The sequence below is a fragment of the Amphiura filiformis genome, chromosome 8 (genome assembly GCF_039555335.1).
Source record: "Amphiura filiformis chromosome 8, Afil_fr2py, whole genome shotgun sequence".
In the NCBI taxonomy this organism is placed as follows: domain Eukaryota; kingdom Metazoa; phylum Echinodermata; class Ophiuroidea; order Amphilepidida; family Amphiuridae; genus Amphiura; species Amphiura filiformis.
The window spans coordinates 19812865-19828115 of record NC_092635.1 but is presented as its reverse complement, the minus strand read 5'-3'; the positions used below and the strand labels follow the sequence as shown (position 1 = coordinate 19828115).

The 15251-nt window shown below is 37.3% G+C and overlaps 1 protein-coding gene across 1 annotated transcript in view; it reads right to left on the bottom strand.

Annotated features, from left to right (window-relative positions):
- Positions 1 to 13214, bottom strand: part of LOC140159454 (uncharacterized) — a 31177-nt gene extending 17963 nt beyond the window's left edge. Inside the window, exon 1 of the mRNA XM_072182935.1 lies at positions 12871 to 13214. The gene's annotated coding sequence lies outside the window, so the exon portion shown is untranslated. The remainder of the gene's footprint in view (positions 1 to 12870) is intronic.
- Between the last annotated feature and the right edge of the window lie 2037 nt (positions 13215 to 15251).

The following is a 15251-nucleotide window of genomic DNA, read 5'->3' as shown; positions in this document are numbered from 1 at the left end:
ACTTGTTATATTTATTTATTTATTTATTTATTTATTTATTTATTTATTTATTTATTATTTATCATTATTTATTTATTTATTTATTCATTCATTCATTCATTCATTCATTCATTCATTCATTCATTCATTCATTCATTCATTTATTTATTTATTTATTTATTCATTTATTCATTCATTCATACGATGAATTACTAATTCCGGAAGGGGGCGTCTTCCCTGTTGTTCTTCCAAACTTTTTACAGGAAGTGCCACGACTCGGGATGCTGACTTTTACTTTTTGCTCTTTATGCAACCCATCAATACACCAATTTTTCACAAAAAGTGCTCAAATTGGGTGCTCTTAACCGGGGGGACACATCAAACATTTTGGTGGGTATGTTCCCCCGGAATTTTGAGGTGGTGGGTCTTTGGGAGCTGACGGCCTACCGGTAAATGGGTGTCTTTTGGAGCTAGCTGCGAACGGTCAAAATCAAGGGTCTTTCTTGGCTTTTTGGTTGAAAATCGCCTGCAAAAACCAGAAATATGAGAAATAAGAAATTGTTGGGTGTTTTAGAGCTGAAATTATCAAAATCAAGGGTCTTTCGGAGCTCTATTTTGGTCAAATATAGGGGTCTTTCGGAGCTGCGAAATCCAAAAAGGGGGTCTTTCCGGGGGAACATACCCGTATGGTCATTTGTGTTGAGTGGTCCTATGACCACAAAGAAAAGGGACCTCAGGTTAAGAAAAGATACTTGTAATTAAGGCATATTTTCTTTGCTTTATATACGGGCCAACAAAGGTCTCTTTTCTTGTCCATTAGGCCTAATTTATGTCTTTTTTGCTTTTTACAGGCCCTCCGAGGTCTCTTTTTTCTCTTTATGGGTACATTAAGGTATCTTTTCTTTGCTTATTAAGCTTTTTATATATTCACTAAGGTCTCTTTTCCTTCCTTAACGGGCCTATAGTATCTTTTCTTTGCTTTTTACGGGCCCACTACGGTCTCTTGCCTTTACGGGTCCATTTTAAGGTCTGTTTTCTTTGCTCTTTTATGGCCCAAAAAGGAAATAAAAGTACCGTAGCAGGTCCGTAAAAAACAAAAAAAGAGACGTGGATTTAAATTTAAAAAAAGGTAGCATTTGAAGCACACACTCTAATAGATATTTCACTTAAAGAAATGAAGCTCAGACAAACTGGCATTATAATAAAGGAGAGAGAAAATCAGAACCGTTCGGATTCGAACCAGCGCGCACCCACGATTACATCTCGTTGAGTTCACCAAAATTGGGTCAACCTTTTAGGGCTGTCACACAGTGAGGAAGGGGCGGCAAAATTGAATTTTTTCAGCCCACCGGGGTAGGAGCAGCCACGGTACGCCACTGTTTCCCTCTCCCCATCAACACATTTGGAATCTGAAGACATTAGCATTTCTCAACATTGTCACAGTTTTCCGTTATTTACACGCAAGCGTTCAAAGACTTATTTCGAGGATTATAGTTAACAAATTTTGCGCTAATCACCAATTTACGCTAATCAAAATTAAACTACTTAAAATTGTTCAAATTAACGCTACTAGCTCAATTAATTAAAGCGCCAATTCACAACAAACAATAAGAACGGATGAATTACCGTTAGTAATAATTGCTGATTTAAAACATGACCAGGCTCCCAAATTTTGCTCATCTCCCTCTAAATTCTAACACGCCGCCACTGTCGATCTTATACCTAAATCAAAAATATCTGTATTAGCTCAAATTTTGCTAATTAGCTAGTACGTGCTAATTAGCATTAACTTGTGTGTGTGTGGGGGGGGGGGCAGCAGTGGCGTAACTTTCTTTGTGAGGAAAGAAGCGTTGAAGCGGAGCGAAAGCAGCAGTTTAGCTGCCAATAAAAACATTGAAGGAGATAAATGCGCGGGAAGCGCCCAAATTTGCAAAATATGTGTTCCTACGATTAAGCTGCACTCCCTTGATTTCTCGAAGATTTCATTATATCGATGGTGATCATTTTGGCAAAAGCAAATAATTCAAGTGAAATAATTTATTAGAGTGTGTGCTTCAAATGCTACCTTATATTTCTTTTAAATCCACGTATCTTTACTTAGTTTTTTACGGACCAGTTACGGTACCTTTGTTAGCTTTTTATTGACCGGGAGACCTGGGAGGGTCCGTAAAAAGCAAAAAAGGGATACCTGAGATACCTTAGGCCTAATGGACAAGAAAAGAGACCTTTGTTGGCCCGTATAGTAAAGCAAAGAAAATATGCCTTAATTACAAGGAATCTTTTCTTAACCTTTTACGGGCCCCTGAGGTCCCTCTTGAACCCTCAACAAAAGGTTCCAGGAAATGCAGGAGCCCTTTGCGTGCACAGAGAACCTACAAAGGTTCCTGTGAGAACCATAAAGGGTTCCATATACGGGACAAGCGAAGAACCTTTTAGCAACCTTTTTTTTCTAAGAGTGTATATAAATGGCATAGCGTATAATGCAATCATTATAAACTATCAGGGTTCAAAAGAAATACCCCTTCAAATTGCAAAATATTTCTTTGCATACATTTTGTCGATTTGAAAAATTCAAACATCTGCGAATAGAGGAATCGTTTTGCCCGGTCGTTTTGCTACCTCTCAAAGTTCTTCCATCTCCAGAAACAATGTCTCTGGTCAAAAATAATCACATTTTCCAAAAATCTGCTTTCAGAATGTAATGTAAGAAACAATAATTATTATCAATATTATAATTTATTATTTTTTGTTTTGTATTTCTGTCTCTGATCACTCAGTCATCCATACAACCACCATTCAGTACAAAACAACCATTCGGTGAAATGAATGAATTTTGACATGAATGAGGTTTTCTTTCAAGTTTATAATCAGCAGTTGTTTCAACATTTTCAAAATGATAAAATCATGATCGAGAAATCTCGTGGAGAAATGAGTTTTCCACTCATACGTACATTTACAAGGGTGAACATTTAGGTAGGCTCACATCTTGGATCTTGATCTAAAGTGATGACTTTCTTGGATAGATGCGCAGTGGCGGTGCTAGGGGGATGGGGCCAAGGGGCATCACCCTAATATTTTTCTTGCCCCCCCCGTCCCCGACCCCACACACCAAAAACCCAAATTACACACACAAAAAAATCCCCCTTTTTGCGGCAATTTGGGCAAAATTTGTTGATTTTGCCCCCCCCCCCTGAAATTCTCTTTGCGCCCCCTCATGCCACCCGAAAAGAATTTGTGTGATTTCACTGTAAATATGTAACAATCGTGATGTGGCACAAGAGTTTGGCAGCAGTTATGAAGCTGGATGCTGACAATCGAAACCAACCTCTTTATTCAACCAATCTCTGATGACCATTTCTTCTTATACGCCTTTATCCAAGAGAGACATCGCTCTAGATTGTTGCAACTATTTCAATCTAACATTTGCAAGTAAATTTCATCTCTTCTTCCAACGAAAGAACTAAGCATAAATACTACAAAACTTATTTTTCCTCTATAGTGATTTTACTGGTGACCATTTACCATTTTTGAAACAACTGCTGAATTACAAATGTCCAAGTCCATGTCCATGAGTCATTGTTTTATACTGAAAGATGATTGCATGGATGACCGCATTGAGTTATCGGACGCATTTTTAAAAATTAAAGAAAACAAACAAACAATTAAATCGATCAAAACATTTATCACGTTTATAAAAATTGTACATTTTATGTGAAGGATTTTGAAAAGTGCAACTTTTTATGAAAGCATCATTTTGGAAAATGTGATTATTTTGGTCCAAGTTGATTTTCTTTTTTTTTTTTTGGGGGGTGTTACTTTTGGAGGATGGGGGGGGGCTACGTCATGATATGCGAAGAAATCTTAGAGAAGATTTTTGTACTGCAAAAAAGGCACTTAGAATCATTTCAAATAGTCATTATTTATGTCACTATGCTCCTACCCAGCAAACACAAAACGTTTTCGACATAATTCGCAAAAGGTTGTAAAAGGGTATCAGAAAACGTTTAAATGTCGGGTTATATATAGGGTACATTAAGGGTATAAAACGTTTTCATAACATTAAAAATCATTTTTTGATAATCTACTGCTCAGCAAACAAAAAATGTTTACAGAAAACGTTTAAATGTTGGGTTATATAAAGGGTATAAAAACGTTTTAATAACATTCCAAAAACATTTTTGAAAACTTGATACAAAACATTCTAAACATAATGTTATTTTGGGGTTGAAAAAATATTTTGGGAAAAATGTTTGCCCAAAATATTTGCAATAACGTTTTAAAAACGTTTTTATGACCTTTATATAACCCAACATTTAAATGTTATTAAAACGTTTTGAAAAAAAAAACATTTTAAGAACATTTATGTGTTTGCTGGGTGCAAATATTTTAACATAATGTTATTTAAGTGTTGACAAAATATTTGGCAAAAATGTTTGCATAAATAGTTTACAATAACATTTTTGAAAACATTTTAAAAATATTGTTGTAGTGTGTTTTCATACAAAACGTTTTAAGACGTTTTCATGACCTTTATATAACCCGACATTTTAATGTTATTAAAACGTTTTTATGTAAACCAAAAGCCAAAATGTAACTTATTAAAAACGTTTTAAAACGTTTTTGTGTTTGCTGGGTATTTTTAAAAAGTATGAATTACTTAATGTTTATGACACATCTAATGTATGGGGGCCTATCATATGGAATTAAGCATATTTATGTATAAACATTTTTCAAATCAGCTATACCTGTAGCATTCGACAACTATTTCTTGCAGCAGATAAATCGACATAAGTATCACACAAGAAATGCCGATGACTATAATATTATGTCATACAAAACCAGAATTTGCTCACAAATGCTCCTAGGAATGGAATATTACTGATAAATATATAAAGATGGCAAAATCAGTAAACCAGTTACAAATAATAAAAAATTACATCTAATACTTAGGCATTATTTAATGACCTCCCCCATCCCCACCCATTTCCACCCCAACTATCAATTTCTTGTGTGAACTGTGCATGAATGATGTCTATTTATTGAAATGTTATACATATTTATATTGGTTCTTTCTTTGCATGTTCTTTTCCTCTTTCTTTTTCTTTTATTTGTTAAGTTTGTGTAATTGTATGTTGTAACTTAACATGCTTAAGGCAGTGTAAAGCATGGTAAGGGGGTGCTCGCTTCAGGCCTTTGGGCCTTTTGAGCATCTCCTCATTCAAATTCTGTGTCTTTTATATATATTTTGTATGTTGATTTGAATGAAAATAAAATGATGATGTATGTATGTATGTATGTTTTGTAAGTTTTGGGGGAGTTATTTTTGAACCCTTTATAATTGACCAAATGTTTGTTTGTGACATGCAAATTATAACTCGGCATTTATTTTTCGGCATCTGCGCTCCAGTGGCGATGGCCTTGCGTGAATCATCATAAGGGGGGGTCACCGACCTTGATTGGCATCGGGTCTAATGGGAGGGGGGCACAGGCCCTTTTCGGCAATTTTCCTATGGGATTTTATAAAATTTCAGATCAATAGGGGGCACGTGCCCTCGTGCCCCTATGACGCTACGCTATTTATATTCCATAAATTATAATTAAAGTTGGTGTGTTTTTCATAGTGAATACGAGTAGGGGTGCATGCATGCGTTTCATGATGAATATGAGTAGGGGTATGTTTGTAAAATATTAATTAGAATTTTATACATGGTGTCCCATAAAAGTGGGTTTCAACGAATTTTGGCATATTATGGTGTTTTCACCAATCGGTGTTTAAATATACAACATTATGCGAAAGCGCATTAGCAAATAATCTAGGATATGGTTGCAGGATAAATTTTGCAATAAAATTTTCTTTTGACTTCAAGTCGCACCATTTGACTGTGCACATAATGGAGAGCAGTTGAATTTCAAAATATTAGGCCTATATTAACGATTCATCCCAATTCAGTAGGTTTTACGGTTCTTGAGTTAAGGCTCATAGCCTATGGGAAAATGTCAAAAAAATGTAAATTCTCTATATATTTTGACCAAATTTAACACGATTTGGTCCATGGGGGCGCGGCCAAAGGCGGCAAATTTGAAACTGAGATAGAGGTAAAAATATGGAGTAACAAACAATAAAATACATAAGAAAATAGACATCAAAAACATCGTAACTTTAAAACCAAGTATGCTATAGGACCTTTGATGTTTTCAGTAAATGGTTGCCTATTGTATCTATAATGTAATAATTATAGTAACTCAATTTTCAAAAATGCCTCCTTTGGCCCCCCATGTACCAGATCGTGTCACCAATAAGCTTAACGCAAGAACTATAACAGATCTATATTAAGGTTTTACCGTCATCACCCGATTCGACTTGACTATTGCGCCTGTTTTCAACGCGTGCGTACTCCGCGTCGTGCTCGGCGTTGCGTTGCAGACATCGCAGAGAACGATGCGTGTTGTGCGTGTCAATGCTATTTTTGCGCACATGCGATAACTAGGGCCATAAAATAAAGAAAACAATGTTTACTGAGCGCAAAAAAGTGACGGTTCTAATAATACGGACATATTAAATACAACATATACAAACCAAATCTCATTGCCAGCACAGATTATAGAAGGAATTATAATCTGTGTTGCCAGCGTGCTTCCACTGATAACGGACCTGGACCCCCTCCCCCAAAGTAGGCCTACGACAGTAGGGTCCAATAGATGGTATGAAGTTATAGGCCTACCCAACAAACACAGAATCATGTTTTTTTTTAAACATTAGGCCTAAACGAGTGTTGGTTAAATTGGTTAATTCTTTTTCAATAATATTTTGGCCTAAATTAACCACTATATTATATGCCGTTAAAGGTTATATGTTTGTAGAACGTTTCATAATGAAACGCACAACAACAACATTAAAATATGTTGTGAAAATGTTATTGTAGACATATATTATTTTGGCAACATTGTTCTAACTTAGAATATGTTTTTGATTGTTCATGTTTTTTATTGTTATTTTGATTTTTTTTAAAGTTTATAATCCAACATTTAAATGTTTAAAGCATTTTGTGTTATTGGGTAAAGACCTAGGCTACTACGTGCACTGAATTCATAATGCATGCGATACAGACAACACCGTCAAAACTATTTAGTTTAAAAAATGTGTCATACATTTACAAAAAACTGAATGATATCATAATTAGCCAAACGTTTTTCTACAGCTAGGAAACCCAATATTTAACTTTGCTTTAATTGAACTGCAACAATTAATGATATGAATCCACCTCGAGATAATTACGTATAGTTTTTGTGACCAAAAAGTTTTCCTCTCGATAAACGGCACTAAGCATGCTAAGTAGAACTGCTTATAATAATCGTAGGCCTATAGTCAAACACTTTCGCCAATGGTGTCAAACGCTTCGTTTTAACCATGCTTTAACATGTTTAATAAATCCTCTTTTAGGTCATTCGAGTATTCGAGTCAGGTGAACATAGTGAAAGCTGAAAATTCCTCACTTTATGTAACTTGATAACTCTTTGGTCCAATATCTTTGCAGAATGGGAGTCTTTCTTACACCACCGTTTATGACCAAAATACACCAAATTAGAATTAGGCTAAGAATTGTAAGCCTTCATTAAGTCTTTTATAGTCGACATCATTATAATTGTTTCTATTATGGACACTTCTTAGGTAACCTTTTTTTGCAGTGAAAACTTTCCTGCGTAAACAGATAAATCCTTTTTTGTGGCCATATGCGTACACGAACGCTGATCCGGCATTAGATCGCGCTTGTATGCCAGCGCCTTGCTTGGTACGCACCAAAATATCCATGTACGCAATTGACTACGCATGGTGTCGCAGAAAAAATGCATTTTTGACCAATTTTGGTCAATTTCCGCGAAAACGAGGTCCGGTACCCCCAATTTTTTTTGCGCGATTTTACAGAGCTTTTTCTTTTTCTTAACATATATAAAATTTAAAAAATTTCGTCTCGACAATTTTTTTATACAACGCAAAAGGTGGTATATTTTGGACAAATTGCTGATTTTGCCATGAAGTGTACAGAGATTTTTGGAGATGTACACCTCTTTTAAAACGGCTGTAGCTCAAAAGTGAGGTCCGGCACTCCCTGTTTTTTTTCCTGAATTATTATCTACACATATTAACGTACAAAATATGTCAATTTAAAAAAATTTGGTCGATAGGTTTAGTAACGACGGTAAAACCTTAAATTTGAATGTCATTTTTAGAATTATCAGACGATTTCCTATACGATTTGACAAAACATCATAACATTCGTTGGAACCCAACCGCTTTTTTATGGGTCACTCTGTATTTGTTTCTATTCCTATACTATTATTTTTAAATATTATATTATTTTTTCAAAACACATGCAGGTCTAATGTCTATACTTTAATGAAACAAAATTCATCTTTGTACAATGTATACATTCTGCGCTCATAGGTGATCACTATATAGGTAATTATATAAAACTAGATTTCGCGGTTCTCGGGTTGGGCGGTTCTGGTTCTCGTGATAGGCCTATCTCTAATTACCTAACACCGTTACCCATAATACTTGTCCTGATCTTTCAAACTACTACGATATACGTCTCTCACAACTTAATCAACTCTTCGTTCGCCTCTTTCAAGTCCTGTCCTGCTACCACATTGGATGGAGGACCCAAAAACACCCAGAGATTCTAGTAGTATCTGGATGTAGGCCGTCAATTCAGTCGGGAGAAATGTGAACGCAAACGGGTTATATAGGCCTTACCATAACTGATGATTTTATGTTAATCATGTCTTGAAAAAGGCCTAGATTGGTCTGATGAGATGCACCTGTCACACTGTTATGCTTTCCGATGCGCGACGCGGTACTCTGCGCACACCCCCGTTGATACTCCGCGACAGCACACCGCGAGCACGCGATTTCGCACCGCGCGTACGCGATAACGCACCGCGCGAACGCGATAGCGCGTACGCGATAACGCACCGCGCGAACGCGATAGCGCGCGGACAGAGGACGGACGGACGGACACGCCATAATTAGTATTAAGAGATATGGTTTTATTCATTTTTCTCCCTTTCTTTATCAAAAATATAAAATAAATATTCTATCCCTTTCACTCTTTTTCTGATTTATACAGTAGTACAATTTTTTACCAAAAAAAAAAAAAATACGGTATACACATTTAGAGTTCTTATGCTGTGCAAACTGTAAAATAACTATCATACTTTTCAATCAAATAAAGCACGGAATCCCGGCACGGAATTTAATAAAGCACACAAATCCATACTTTGATCCAAGATTTGATCCCAACGTTTATTACAACGAGTAGGCCTATGAAATTTTGTATTTTGATCACGTGTAGGGCCTACGCCTTGGGCCCTCTAAAGAACGGTGAGGCTGTTTATAGAGGTCCACAGTGGCGTAACTAGTGGGGGGGGGGGGGGGGCAAGCTTCCCCCGGACACAAAAAACTGGGAAGAAGAGCAAAAAATTGGGAAGGGGAAAAGGGGGAAGGAGAGAAAAGAGGGAAGAAAAAGGGAAGGAGAAGAGAAAAAGAGGGAAGAAAAAGGGAAGGAGAAGAGAAAGGGAAGGAGAAGAGAAAAGGGAAAGAAAGAGGAAGAAGATCTATACTACTTTCATTGTGAAATTTTGTACTCTGAACACTGGATTTTAGCTTCTAATATGCCAAAAACCATGATCTTCAGGGGCTCCGCCCCCATGACCCTTGCCGGGGCTTTTCCCCTGGACCCCACCAGGGGCCCTAAGGCGGGGCCCTGGACCCCACCCGTTTATCACATCGCGCACATAAATAATACAACTTTTGGTCAAAAATTGGGAAATTTTTCAATCTTGCCCCCGGAAGGTCAGGTCTGGTTACGCCCCTGGAGGTCCAACAGATACGGGAACACATACTTTGCTCATGATTTTTCCCATGATATAAGTAAGATTTAAAGTTTGTAGATACCTGACCATGGTCTGTGCATGTGGCTTGACCCCGCTGTACAAGGTTAGCGGGTTATGTACTTTAAAGAACATGGCTATAGTATTAACATTAAATATTATACAACACTCTTGGGTCCAGATGAGACCAGGCGCAAACAAATATTACTCAAGCCCCTGTTTAAAAAAAGCCAATACAAGCATGCTGGTCTAAATATGGAAAGAAAAGTGAGAAACAGATTAAAGAAAAAGACATTTTACTTTCAGCCTGGAACTTATATAGGCCTATCATCTCTTGCAATAATATTTGTTGCACTCAATGAATTCCGCCCGGAATTCCGTATCTTTTTAAGTTCTTGATGTGTTGATGTAGCACATCCTTAAAAATTAAAATTAGGCCTGGGAAACACCTGTACCCGGTAAACGTATAAACTGCGGGATTGACTTTTTACCGCCGAGAGTGCTTTTAGGGCTTCTAGACCCCTAGACCAAACGGTAATTTACCATTATACTATAGTAATCTGCCCACTAATCTATTGCTTGATCGTGCTTTCCTAATTTTTGAAGTCGCCATTGGATATAGCACATAATTTTCACAAATATATCTAAATAGACCTATGCCTAGATGTAGTAGGCCTATGTTATGAATCCATAATTTGTTCTAAATCAGTTGGAGTTGCAGAGTCAACCCCTCTGGAGGCTGCCGTATCCCGTCGTGATCGGCTGCTATTTGGTGAAATACAGGGTGAATTTGAAACACCTTCTATTATAGCACCCTCTATCGTTTATTTTGAACTAGTCGTCGTTTCGTTGTTGCGTCGTCGTTTCGGGGAATCCTGTCATGGTCGCCCGCCCGGGGCATGGTCGCAGCGTAGCGTCTTGTTATTGTGTAGTCGTTTGACATTTAATTTGATAGTCTATTCTTAATTCCTTGTCGTTTTTCACATAATTTTGTCAATATATGAACCGTTTATTTTTACATGAATAGCCGCCCATAGGAAATGCTCTATGCACGACCTTCATGGCCGTCGTTGTACTATAGGCCTATACAATACAGTCTACATTATATAATTTTCCATTATAAAATTTAAACATATGCATTTTCAACTTTAAAATTCATAGCTGGTATTATAGAACAAATTTCTACAGGCTTTATTTCATGTAGTAATTTACAACATTTATTTTTTATGTGGAAAAAGCTCGGAGAAAGTGGCTATACACGGAAGTTCGTTTGAGATGCTTGCCGTAGTTTGATGAGCAGCATGCTTCTCGTGCAGTGTGAAAACAACGGCATCGCGGCAAGATACAGATTTTATCCAGTTTCAGAATTAAACAAAACGACATTGAACTTTACAGGATAGTACAAAAGGATATTATTCAGGTGTAATATATTCGTTTTTGAGGTGTACATTTTGCTAGACTGAGTCAAAATTACCAATCAAAAATAGTATTTTTGATAGTGATTTAGAGGTTGTGTTGCGTGTAAATATCGGTGTGCTTGACCAAAATCAGAAATAACAACCCGATGTATTTCTCTCATTTTGCACGTATAGGCCTATATAAAATAATAGTTTTTAGCGCGTTTTATTTCAGATCTTTCCCAATTATAGGCCTACATATCACAAAATAACATATCCATAGATTGCAGAAATATATCAGGGGCCTGGAAATAAAAATGATCTTTCAAAATTGATAGTCTAGTAAAGTTTGATTTGTGCTGTGAGTTCGGCTCAAAACATGTATTGCAACAGAATTTGTGACGTCATGCATTGATATTATAACATCCGGGTAAGTGGAGTCGATCCTATATCAGCATTTTGGTGTTAGTGAGAACGCGAAATCAATGTGGACTGAGTCCACTTGTATGTGGACTCGGACCTAGGTACGAGACCCCATGTCTGTAGTGAGAACACGACCTTAGTATAAATAATTCTGAATCTCAAATCTGAAGTAAAATTTTGCAAATTGAGTTTGGTCCCTTTTTTGTTTGTTTTTATGATAATCAGTGTAAAAATTATGCACCAAATGACTTCAATTGGACCTTCATTTTACAAATTTTTCAGACACCCCCCTGCGTATACATAAATAAGTGGTCGCCCTTGCTTCTGTTTAGTGAAGACTTGTCCACAAGTTAGGCTGTCATTTCACTGTGTTTCAGCTGTTTCAAGCTAAAATTTTACACAATAATAGTGCCAAAATGGTCCACCAAATGGCTTGAATTAGGTCTTCAGTTTGCAAAAGTTTCTTACTTCTGAGGGGGCCACATCCCCCCTCACACACCCCCCCTACGTCGCGGCGTGCAGCGCTGTTGCGCAGAAATATCAATGACTAATAATTTTCATTGTGTCCCCCCCCCACTTTCAAAAATGGATTTACGCCCCTGATTCCTTCACCACATTGCCGTACGGTAACAGTCTTATACGATGGACAGATAGTATCAGTTTGTGAATGAGGACTAGACTGCGGAACTCAGTCCTCAATGATAGTCAGTCATTTATCTTTTGGTCGTTATATGACTATCATTTGAGGACTGAGTTGTTATAATATATTTTCCGAGGAGCAATTTCAGACAATAGCTGGGGATTAGTGGGGCAGAGGTTATCTATCTATTGAATCCTTTCATGACCACTGAAGCATAGTCAAGTCTGCCAAGGACACTCGGCACAAATTGAAAGACCATGTCAACTCTCGACAAAAGAATGCATGCATGTCAGGTCAGGTCATACGACACCAATTTGGTGTTTGTTATGACACCAATTTGGTGTTTGTTATGCTCCTCGAAATTAGTACCTTACAGTCTATGTCTGAATGAGGACATCATCGTATAAGTTGCTTGTACTTAATGATAGTCATATAACGACCAAAAGATAAATGACTGACTATCATTGAGGACTGAGTTCCGCAGTCTAGCTTGTACTAGGGACTCACTACTCTGCTCATCAAAGAATGGTTCATACTTACACTCTGCACTAGGCCTAATAGGAAGGACCCTGGTTATTTTAGCACCATAAGAACATAGAATAATGAGTAAAATCAAGATTATAAGATTGGTTCACAGTCACGGTATAATGTTCAAACCCGGTGTTCAAAACGGTTTACATCAAAAGTGTATTCTTATACATGCGCTGCGCTGCTGGTCTCCCCGTGTTGGTCTCCCGCTGTTTGTCACTAATTGCAGCCTGTCATATACAGGGTGTCTCAGAAAAAATTACCGAGTGAATAAAATTTAACGTAAGTCGAGAAATAGACATCAGAACCAAAAAATGTAAAATGTTTTTATGCCAACTTTATTTAATTTGGTTGACTGGTTGCGAAGAAATTAATGATTACAAGCTCTGATTACATAATGCGAGCATCAATGCAGTTCATTCCAAGTTTGATGATCCGAACAGGTGCTTTTTTCATACCCGCTCACCGCTTCCTCAAGTGTGTGTAGGCCCTATCTCATTCAATTTAGTCCACATTAGGGAGTGTTCATAAATACTGGTGAGGGGGGGTGGAAAAAGTTGGAACCTCGGACGTCAAAATTTTTGTGATCCCCCTAAAAAAGGTGGATTTTTTTTATCCCCCTTTATATGGTCTAAAAAATTTTGACCCCCCTTATGTCCTGAAAAGAAACCAAAAATATACATCATTATTAACAGTGGCATAGATTTATTTTTGACATTGAGGTTGGAGAAAATTTCTTAACTCCAGTGAATACAGCAGCTTTTGCCGATAAAACAAGTTTATGGAACAAGCGTGCAAAAAAATTGCGAAATTGAAGCTAAACTGGTGAAATACAAAACTGGAAGCCATATTATAACATTTGCTGAGGCGAACACCCTCAAAAAAAATTCAAGTTTTACACGATTGTAATGTACTTTAGTAAACAAAGATTCTCTCTGCAAAAATCAAGACTTTAGGTGCTGCATGATGCAGTCATGTCTACAGTAGAATTCATCTCGACCTTTGCAATACGTAAACCCCATTAAAAGCTATTAAACCAAGTAGGCTACCGGGTGTCCCAAAAGTCCCTTAACATTGTGAATTTGCCATAACTTGCGTTGGGTTAATAGTGTTGTTACAAAAAATGCACAGTATGTAGATAATTCTTTTAGAAATGTTATGATATCAAACATGCCTATGTGGTCATGACCCTTTGGCATGAAATTAATGGATATCTACCGTAGGCCTACCGTAAAACCCACTTTTATAAACGCAAAATAAGTCTCGTCATTTGAGACGTGAACACAATATAACGTGTTATCATTTTAAAATCTGTTTTGTTTAATTTGGCTGTGTTTGTTTGATTGTTTGTTTGTTTATTTTCAATGCGTAATCTTCATTTTCCGTTTTATCTGGGTTTTATATGGAAACTGCTTAAGATCTTTTCTGAGGATTCGATGAACAGTTGTACGCTGTACGTTGTTCTCCATTGAAAATCGACTTACTGATCGCCTTGGGCTTTTCGCCACCGCTCTTCGTATGACATCAATGTTTGTAGCCGATCTTCCTGTTCTTCCACGTCCTGCTCTAAGTAGATCATGAACAGATCCAGTTGATAGGAATTTCAGCCGCTAGTTGCTGGATTGTATTTCGGCTGGGTAGTGCATAATTTACATTAAAATGTTCCTTAAACATTGCTTCAGTGAGTTTGTCCGACTTTGTCTCGGCAAAGAACCATACGACCTGAATCCGTCGTTCTATAGGAAATTCATCTTCACTTCAACTGTTTAGTAAAGTTTAATATTGTCAATATATCCTAATTATAATCTTAAACAGCAGTCACGCTTTCGCTAAGCCATGTAATCCACGAATGTTCATACCTAAATGTAGCATGTGCAGTGAGTGAACCAACTCTATTGTTCAGGGTTCAGGGAAGCACATCATTTGAGGGAGTATATAAAACGGGGACCCCGAAAACGGGGACCCCAAAAACGGGGACCCCGAAAACGGGGACCCCCTAAAATCACCCCATAAAGCTACTGACAAATTTCTAGGGGGTCCCCGTTTTTCAACTTTGGGGTCCCCGTTTTACAGATTGACCCAGGGTAATCTGTAAAACGGGGACCCCAAAACTGGGGACCCCTATTTTTCACTCTATTTTAGGACTGATGAGTCTCCAAATCTCGACAAAATATTCACCATGGATATACTAATATTAAAAATGTAATTTATGAAAGTAGTAAGCACTTCTTATATAATTGTCCAATATACAGAATTTGGGGGTCCACGTTTTTAGGGTCACCGTTTTACAGATTGACCTAGGGTAATCTGTAAAACGGGGACCCCAAAACTGAGGACCCTAAATCACCCATAAAGCTTCTGACAAATTTCTAGGGGTCCCCGTTTTTGGGTCC